Source organism: Triticum dicoccoides, chromosome 5A (assembly GCF_002162155.2).
Source record: "Triticum dicoccoides isolate Atlit2015 ecotype Zavitan chromosome 5A, WEW_v2.0, whole genome shotgun sequence".
Lineage (NCBI taxonomy): Eukaryota > Viridiplantae > Streptophyta > Magnoliopsida > Poales > Poaceae > Triticum > Triticum dicoccoides.
The window spans coordinates 686,467,622-686,477,398 of NC_041388.1; the positions used below are offsets into that span (position 1 = coordinate 686,467,622).

Sequence of the window (9,777 nt, forward strand, 5' to 3'; positions counted from 1 at the left end):
TGACCCATTGGCGACTTTATTACGCGGGGATAATGATTTTGCAGGTATCCCGAGAGGCCCTTGAGTTTGCCGGAATGTCGATTAACTTCCGTTCCGGCAAATTCGGGTACTCCATATGTCCTATTTTCAGCAAAGGTCATGCTGAAATTTTCCGTGAATTTTAGCATGACTTTGCTAAAAATAGGACATATGGGGTACTTGCGACTAATGCATGGGCCGGGGTATCTTAGTACTTAATTAAGTAGGATCAACTGCCCCTTTATTCTTGTTGCATTAAACCATAGGTTTTAGGGTGCCCCGGTGTCGATAAGAACCTAAATGATGAAAGCTTAGGCTTTTAGGGTGCCTCGGCGTCGACAAACCCTAAATGATAAAACCTTGGCTTTTAGGGTGCCTCGGTGTCGATAAGAACCTAAATGATGAAAGCTTAGGCTTTTAGGGTGCCTCGGCGTTGACAAACCCTAAATGATAAAAGCTTAGCTTTTAGGATGCCTCGGTGTCGACAAACCCTAAATGATGTAGTTTTGAATTATGAACGTAGGATATGTCGTCATCATCATCGGACGACAAAAGTCTCCCGAGGGAGTGCGACTGGTGCCACGACGAACGAGGTCTGTGCGACATGCCTCACCTGGACGATGATCGACGCTTCAGCATTAAGCTCGAGGAGACCTTCAAAGTTGAAACGGTACACAACGACGACAAGTGTTATTTTCATAATTAAGCATGACTTCAACTATTTCAACGTGTAATTTTCATCTTTTACAGTTCGAGTATAGCTTATCCCATGCCATGCAAGACGCTATGTCTTGGAGAGGATGGATTTTGAAGACCATGAAATTTCTGAAACAAAGAAAATTCACCTAAGGACTCATCATGATGTGGACTTTGAAGTAAATATGTATAATTCTGAGAGCGTGACCCATTTTGGTTGCAAAAATTGGGAAGCATTTTGCAAGATGTATGGTTTTGGTGAGGCTATGCTTATCACCATGGATCTTGGTAATCCTGACATCGACCAAGACAATATGGACATTTGGGTCCTTGTTGATACGCCTCCAGTTCTACCGCTATGTGAGTTTCTCAAACATAGTTATTAGCTAATTTATATTGTTTATTTCAAAATAGTTGACAGCTTATTTTTATTGTTCAAAGAATGTGCAGGAGATGGTAGACAAAACCCACTACACCGATGGCTCTGAATTAACAACTTACAAGGAGAAAAATCATCTGGTCGGATTTTGTACTGACATTGAAAATTACAATATCTACAATCAAACTCCTCAACATTATGGTAAATACATGCCACTAGTGCATGTGTTCAACTACGGTAACTACCATGGAGATCCCCTGGTAAGATTTTTACTATTACGACATCCGTGCATCTTTTGCATACGTCTAAAACTAGTACATCATTGCTAACTATGAAGTTATTACTATGTTTTTCAACAGATAATCCCAGAGAATTGTGTGCCTCATTTGATGTATCAGAAAGGTAGTCTTAATGTTTTGAACATACAACCAGGTCATCCTACGAATCTCAACTGTTCATACGAGATTTCTAAAAGAAGTGGAGACATGAAACTCAAAGGATGGAAAATGTATGGACAGTCGTATGATCTCCATTCTCCATAATGAAGAGTCAGGGTCTATATTGTTTTATGCTATTTTACCTCAAATAGGGTATTTAGGTCCTGCCTAATACTGATGATCATGTGCTAAAAACAATTAAGTAGGGTTGGTTCGAGACTTGTAATGTTCTATCTTAGTATTACTTCCGACAAACTCGCTACTCGCGGTCTCGAGACTTGTAATGTTCTATCTTTGTTCGGTCTTTTGAATTCGGAGACTAATATGATGAATTTTATTTGGAGACTAATCTTCTATTGTATTCGATGAATCTGCTCTTGCTGTGGGGTGCTGTCTATATTCTGTCCAATAATATATTTTGTAACCTGTGCAAAATTTAGAAAAGTAAAAAAAACCTAATATTCATACTAATGGCGCATCACCCCACAGTGCGCCATTAGTATGCCAGATACTAATGGCGCATGGTGGCCTATACTAATGGCGCACGGCGTGGTGCGCCATTAGTAAAAAATACTAGTGGCGTGGTACTAGTGGCGCACCAGTAGTGCGCCATTAGTAGGCAAAACTGGTGCACTAGTAGTGGTGCACCAGTTTTGCCTACTAATGGCGCACTATTAGGCCTTTTCCTAGTAGTGACGGCGTGGCTCAATGGAGAATCGGCATCCGATGGGTGGCGATGGACTCGCGCAGGAGGATGATGTTGTCTGGCGTCGTGGTGGTGCTGATGGCAGAGAGGCCTGGCGAGGTTCATGCGTCAGTATCTGATCTGAGGATGGATCGATGGTTGAAGGAGGTGACGGCCCTTGCAGCATGCGCATGTGGTGCCCACTAAAAGTGTGCCGGACCGGTGTGTAATCCAGTCCAAGTATTATGGCTTGGATGAGGCATTCAGCATTAGATGTTAGGTGTTGGTGTGATGTCTGTTAGGTATTAGGCTCAGACATTCGGCATCCCTTCATCACAGGGATAGGAGTAGGGACAGGTGTTGCCAAGATGGTGACTTTAGACTTACTGATGTATTACCTTATAAGGGCTTTGTGAATAATTAATAAAATGGTTGCATGCATCGCTCAGATGCAGAGGCCGGGGGTACATCCTCCTTTTCAAAAAAAAAACATTCACGCAGACATTGAAAGGTATGTGATGGCGTTTAATGGATACTCCGGAAGTCGGGGGCCGCAAACTAGAGTAAAAGAGTAGCTTAACTTTGCTAAAGAGTTAACTGCGAAGAAGACGAGAATGGACTACAATTGCAGGTGGAGTCACATGGAGTCTGGAAGTAGCAGCGGTGCTCATGGTATAATCTTAAGTCCAATATACATGGAGGTTCGATGCATGGATGAATCTGAGGTGGTGAAGAATATTCGCCATGGTGGAGTTTTTTTGAATTGTATCCAATATATTTGTAGAAGAAAGGTTGTAGTTGGACTTAGATTCAAACTGTGTGTAGACAAGGTAGGAGTCGTGCCCTATTAGGACACGTGTATTCTAGGCCTATTATATATTGAGGATAGATACACGATGTAACCGAAGCCAACATACTAGCATAGGTAGGCAGGGGGGCTGTCGGCGTGTGCCGTCGCCCGAACGGCCGGGGTGCGGTATTATAAGGTGTCACGGGGAGGAGCACAGGAGCGCCCGTAGTCAGTCCTTAAAAATGTAGCCATATCGGTGAACCTTGTTAACAAATCTTGGTGTCATGCTCATGTGATTGCTTTGTCCTCGGTAGATAGACTGCGCGCCTCGGATTAATTTTAACACATGGTCGTTCCTCCAACCGAGAGGTTGATTCAGAGAGAAGATACATGAGTTTTTTTTTTTGAGATAACGAAGAACATGTAACATACAGGTTTGATACGAGCCTTTAACACACAACCAACACAGGATGCATAATGGCAAAGTTCAATAGCCAGCTTACACCTCCCACTCAAAACAAAATTCTGAACTGCACACTTCTTCATCAATTTGATCAGCATACAAAATCATACAAAATTCTGAGCAGCATATAAATCCATTACTATGACATGTTGCATCAAAGACAAAATTGTATACAAGTTCGATCTTGATTCTAGCTGCTCGGCTTAGCAGGATCTTACAAGAAGCTGCACGCCAGAGAATTCTATGCAAACTGTGAGGCTCACCGTTTCTTTTACTCGCGACCCTCCCTGCCGCTTAGGCTGACTTTGTGAACTGGCAAGAGTAACGGAGGATGAAAGAGCAACTCCTGTTCCTGCTGCAGCGGCGGATGAGGAGGTAAGATAGCTCCACAGTCGCATCCCCTGCGACATGAGCAGCTCCAGCCGGGATGCCATTGATTGATTCTCACTCTCGCTAGCTAGGTAGGCAAAGGGCAGCTTGATAGCTGATCAGCAGTGTGCGTGGTTCTACTTCTATCAAGAGAAATTAATATGTGATGACTGTCTCCGAACAAGCCGCTTGTGTGGGTTTATATATCCCATCCTAGCTTAGCTATTGCTCTCCCAGTGAAGTGAGCTACCAACACGTGCGTTCATCGAGTCAAAACAACGAGTGAAGAAGAAATCAACAAGGGCAGGAAAACTGAGGAACGCGGCCGTTCAAATCAAACCACCACGCCAAGACGACGACTGTGCTCCTACTAGTTCAGTGTTCAGACCACACCACACTAGTCAAAGAATAGAATGGATACTACACTTCAGACAAAGAATGTGGGCATGTGGCGCTGGTCGGAGAAGTAGCATGCATGTGGCAAGAGTTTTGTTTATTGGTGGCCGCAGTTGGGGTGGTGATCATATAGATTGGGACGGATATAAGACGTTTTCAGAGTTGCTAGCTATACTGTTCAGTCCATAGGATTTTTAAAAATATCTGCCGTACGTGTGTGAGCTTAATCTACGGAAACACATGCTCATCAAAGTAAACGTGCCGGGAAGTGAACACACGGTGGGAGACGGGATCGTAGCACCGATATCCCTTGGAGTTGGAGGGGTAGCCGATGAAGATGCAGACGACAGATCGAGGTGCAAGCTTGTGAGAAGCAGTGTCGGCGGTGCTGGGATAGCAAAGGCACCCAAATACGCAAGTCGTCATAAGACGGGGGCGTACCAAAGAGAAGATGATGAGGTGCGTAGTTCCCCCGTGGGCGGCAGGGTCTAATGTTAAGAAGATGTGATGCAGTGGCGAGTGCGTCCGGCCAGAAACGAGGTGACACGTTGGCATGAAACAGGAGCATGCGAACGCAGTCATTCAGAATGCGAAGGACGCGTTCGGCTCGACCGTTCTGCTGTGAAGTGTACGGGCATGTGACGCGGAAAACTGTACGGTGATGCGACAAAAAAGTGCGAAAAGCGAGGTTGTCAAACTCTTTTCCATTGTCCGTCTAAAGCGCAAGGATGGGACGCCCAAACTGCGTGCGGACATAGGAGAAAAAGGCCACCAAGGTAGAGAGTGCATCCGACTTTCTGCGCAAAGAAAAAGTCCATACATAATGAGAATAATCATCAAGAATGACTAGATAATATAAATAACCCGAGTTACTGGGAACCGGAGAAGTCCACACATCGCTATGAATCAACTGAAAAGGAAAAGAAGCAATGGTGGTGGAATTAGTAAACGGCAGATAAACATGTTTGCCGACTCGACATGCATGACAAGTGTGATCCTCGATCTTATTGCAACTGAAACTGAAACTCCTAAGAATATGACGAAGTGTGACGGGGTTGGGATGACCCAAGCGAGCATGCCAGAGATCGACGCCAGCGGAGAGAGCAACCGGTGCGGTGGTGGTGGATGAAGGCGAGTGCACCGGATAGAGCTCGTTGGGGCTATCACATCGATGAAGTACCATCCTAGTGCGAGCGTCTTTGACACAAAAACCAAGCTCGTCAAATTCAACGGCAACAGGATTTTCACGAGTGAAACAACGAACGGAAATGGGATTCTTAATAAGATGAGGTGACACAAGTATGTTAGACAAAGATAATGGAGTAGAAGTAGAAGGAAAAGAAGTGTGCCCAACATGTGTTATAGGAAGTGTGGAACCGTCGCCGACAATTATGCGGCGGTCGGTGGAGACAGGAGTGAAGGAGGCAAAGTTATCAGAATGAGGAAATATGTGAGCCGTTGCACCGGTGTCCATGTACCAATCACCACCTTCAGTGTAGTTGGTCGGCGTAGGAACGACATGCAGCCCGGTGAGGAGCACCGGATCCTAGGACGCCGACGACAGGGCCAGCAAGGGGGACGGAGACGCCATGAGGAAGCCATAGCCGCCGCTCAACGGCGGCGGTAGGTACACTCCATACAGCCCCGGCTGCCCCGGTTGCAACCGCGGTACCGCTGACAACCCCACCAAACCCGGGAGACTCGTACGCGGGCGGAGCCCCGTACGCCCTGTATGTGGAAACGGGCGCGTGGAGGGCCGCGTCAAAGGGCACCGGCGGTGGGGCGACGACGGACGTGCCGTACGTGGCGACCGCCCCGTACGGCGATGGGGCTGCGCCAGAGGGTGCCGGCGGCGAGACGGCAGAGGCAGCGACAGACAGGCCGGTTGGCGCCATCGTTGGTCCGACGGCGGAGACTCGCGCGGTGGCTCGGGGTGGATCGCGCGGCGGCAGCAGCAACTCGGGCACGCGCGGCTCGGATGGATCACGCGGTAGTAGCAGCAGCTCAGGCACGCAGCAGATCGAGCGATGTGGCAGCGAAGCAACTTGGCGGCTGGCGTGACGGATTGGGCGACGCGGCGTGCGGCTGCCGGCTTCTATATCAAGCCACTAGATGGAGACCGCCCGATCTTCATATTGTAGATAATGGCTAGCATCGTTAGAGATACTAAGCTCCCATGAAATCAAGCGCTCTCGTGCGTCGGGGCTTTGATGGGCGCGTGGACCCTGCTGGTCAGTAGGAGGTGGTGGGCTTGTTCCCCGCGTTGTGGCTCGCATTTTTTTTAAAGCGTGGCTCGCATCTTTTATTTCTTGTGTATTTCACGTCTGTATTTTGTTACTATTCATGTTTTTCATGGTAGCAATTTTGTTAATTTTTCCAAGAAGTCAACAGAAGTCATTTTGACGTGAAACTTGAAGCATGAGTATAACACTAGACCACATTTATTACAAAAAAGTGTGAAAAGTTTTTGACATATTTTACTTTCTTTGATGCTAAATCAGGTGGGCGTAGACCCAGGTTTCAAAAATCGACACAGATAATAGATCCTCTTTTAACTTGGGCGGGTTTGCAAAAAAAAAACATATATGAGCTACCGGTTTGATATGACCTATAACAGACAACAAACATACACGATGCGAATCAGCAAAGTTCAATCACGTGGACCTCCCATTCGAAATAAAAATTTGAACGTGCACAGTTCTTGATCAATTTGATTGGAGCAGTATACTTTTATGATAAATGTCATTTTTCTTGGCTTAATGTCACACATCAAGCGATACAATTATAAATAGTATATATCGTCCGGCCTCTACATAACGAGGATGCATATAGCCAAAACAGAACACGCAGACACACGAAGAATTACCTATATGACATGTTGTGTCAAAAGAAAAATCAATCTGAGAATAGTGATACAGAAGTACGTGACCTCCATTCTAGGTCACTGTATCATGATCTCACAGCTATGCTGTATTTTGAGAAGGGGGTTCATAAGGTACGTGCCCAGTGATAACAGCACCATAATTTGCTGCCGCATCGGAGGATGAGGGGGTGAGTAGCATCGTCAAGGATAGCATAGATGCTAAGCCGAGAGGTCCATAAATCCAATACTTGGGCGAGCTTTTGGAACTGGTAGGTCCTCCTAGCTAGGTCACGGATGAAGCATGTTAGTGCGGGGATGTGATCCATAGCAAGAACAAGATGTGCGTAATTGAGTTTGAGTGCATACCTGCAGGAGGGGGTGGAGGCGCAGCGGAGGATGACGATGAGCGATAGCTCAGCAGTCGCTTCCCTTGTGACCTGAGTAGCACCAGCTGAGAGCGCATAGATGCCGCCATTGATTCTCAATACAAAGGGCAGCTAGCTAGTCGATGACTGTCTAGCTCACTGATGACTGCCTCCAAACAAGCCCCTTGGGTGGGTACTTATACATGCAAATTAATCTCACCGTGGCACCCAGCTTAGCTACCTACCTTTCCCCAGTGAACTACTACTACCCGCGTTCAACGAGTCAAAATGACGAGTAGAGTAAATAATCAGTTGAAGACAGAAAAAAGAGGAGGGAACGCGTCCGTTCCTACCACCACGCGAAGACGAAGACTGCACTTCAGAGTCCAGACCACACACCCGTCATCAAAGAAGAAAAGGAAAACTGCCCCCAGACGAAAAATGTGGAGCTGGTGGCAGTCCCCACCCCCCACTGGGGTGACCGTGCAGATTAGGACGGATATTGGTCAGTCTCAAATGTCGTTGGAACTTAATTAACTCAAGTGTTAAATAAAAGATTATTCTCTGTATAATTAATTCAGAAATATGATAAATAAAGCATGATAATCATAATAGGCATGACAATTAAATGAAACAAAGAACTGATCAAATTAGAAGTAAAATCTGGTAGATAAGATAGAAATAGCATGCCCATAACAGTAGGGATCATAGTTTTAAATAGCATGCTAAACCTCTTAGCGACGAACCTCTTTTAAACGCTATAATGGGCTATTTAAAAAGTTTGTTCATTTGTTTGGACCAATGTCTCTTAGCGCAAGGACTTTTGTAAATGCTATAGCGTGCTATTTAAAACCATGATAGGGATATCCAAGCTATTTCTCCCCTACACCTCGGTGGCTAGGGCAACCCCTTCAGATTTCATGGTGGGCCCATGGATTTGCCTCCCCTCTGCCTACCGCTCTGGCGGCTAGCAGCAGAAGGTTTCTTCTTCGAGTTTGTTTTCGGGCTCCGATCCTCCTGGACTTCGTCCAACTAGTCGACGGAGCTCCAGCGTAGATTCCCGCCGTCTCCTTGGGGCGGTGTGGTTAGGGTTTGTCGTCGTGTGTGTGCAAAGATGAGATTTGGTGTCAGTTGCTTCAGATCTATTTAAATTTCAAGGGTTCAACAATGACAGATGCGGCTCCAAGACGCTGGTCCTTAGGGACATGTGCCCAAAGATTTCCTAGCTGTCACCGACAAGGTCAAGTTGGCTCCGATAAGGGAGAAACCACAGCGGCGTGCCGGCGGCTCGTTCTAGTGACGGTAGCGGTCGTTCATTGGTCTAGAGACCTTGATGTATTTTTTTTATGTTTGAGGTGCCATGTACTTTTGATGTATTTTTAAAATAGATTTGGATCTTCTTCGCAAAGAAAAAAACACAATTGGGATAGACACATACAATGCATGGGAAGAAGATGTGTTTGTGGTGGTAGCATCGTTCGTGTCGACATGTCATGGACTAATTAGTCGTTGTTGAGGAAGTAGTTGTATGCATGATCGTCGGAGAAGAACCTAACGGTCCCTTGAATGTGCTCCCATAAACATGATCGTCCCTCACCTGTATCTGATAACAAGTAGTGGCTTCTCGAGACATACTGTCCCATTTTGTGAAGCACGTCGGAAAGCGAGATGGGGAAGTTGTAGGCGGTACAAAGATATGGAAGTGAAGGTGGTCTCTGACGAGTCCAAATTTGCATCACATTCTACTTTCAGTTTTGTGCCGTAGTAGTAGGTTTTGTCAGAATTTTACAGTTTCTTTTGATTTAACCAAAATATTGATCGGCAGGAAATCTGGGGCATTAAATATGAAATACAAGATTATGGGTGAAAATCACATTAATTAATGTGATGGGAACCTACCATACAAGGAGCGATAATAAAGGAGCAAAACCTAGCCACACGGCAATCTTCGGGAGGGAAGACGACGCCTGGTAGGAGTGTGCCTGCTCGTACCAGGTGGCGTTGCCTCCCACATGTTGACTATTTCATCCCAATGTCTTCGGATCGTGAAGCAGAGTTACAGAGACCCAAGAAACTTCGCTAGAACAAAGAACCCTAGCCCCCGAAAGGGAACTGGAAGGGGAATCGATAGAAGGGTTCTGCCACGCCATCATTTCAATCAAGGAGACTTCGACATCAACCATCGTCATTACCATCCCCTATCCATCTCTATGTAATACCAAAACCTAGGTGGAAACCTACGTTTATTACTTTGATCGTGTATCCATGTTCAACTTTATTATCCACATGAGAGGGAGAGGGAGAGGGATGGATGGA

General features: G+C 46.0%; 1 pseudogene; it reads right to left on the reverse strand.

The window, feature by feature from the left end:
- The window catches only part of LOC119300454, a 55,025-nt pseudogene that overhangs the window by 31,824 nt on the left and 13,424 nt on the right, over window positions 1-9,777 (reverse strand).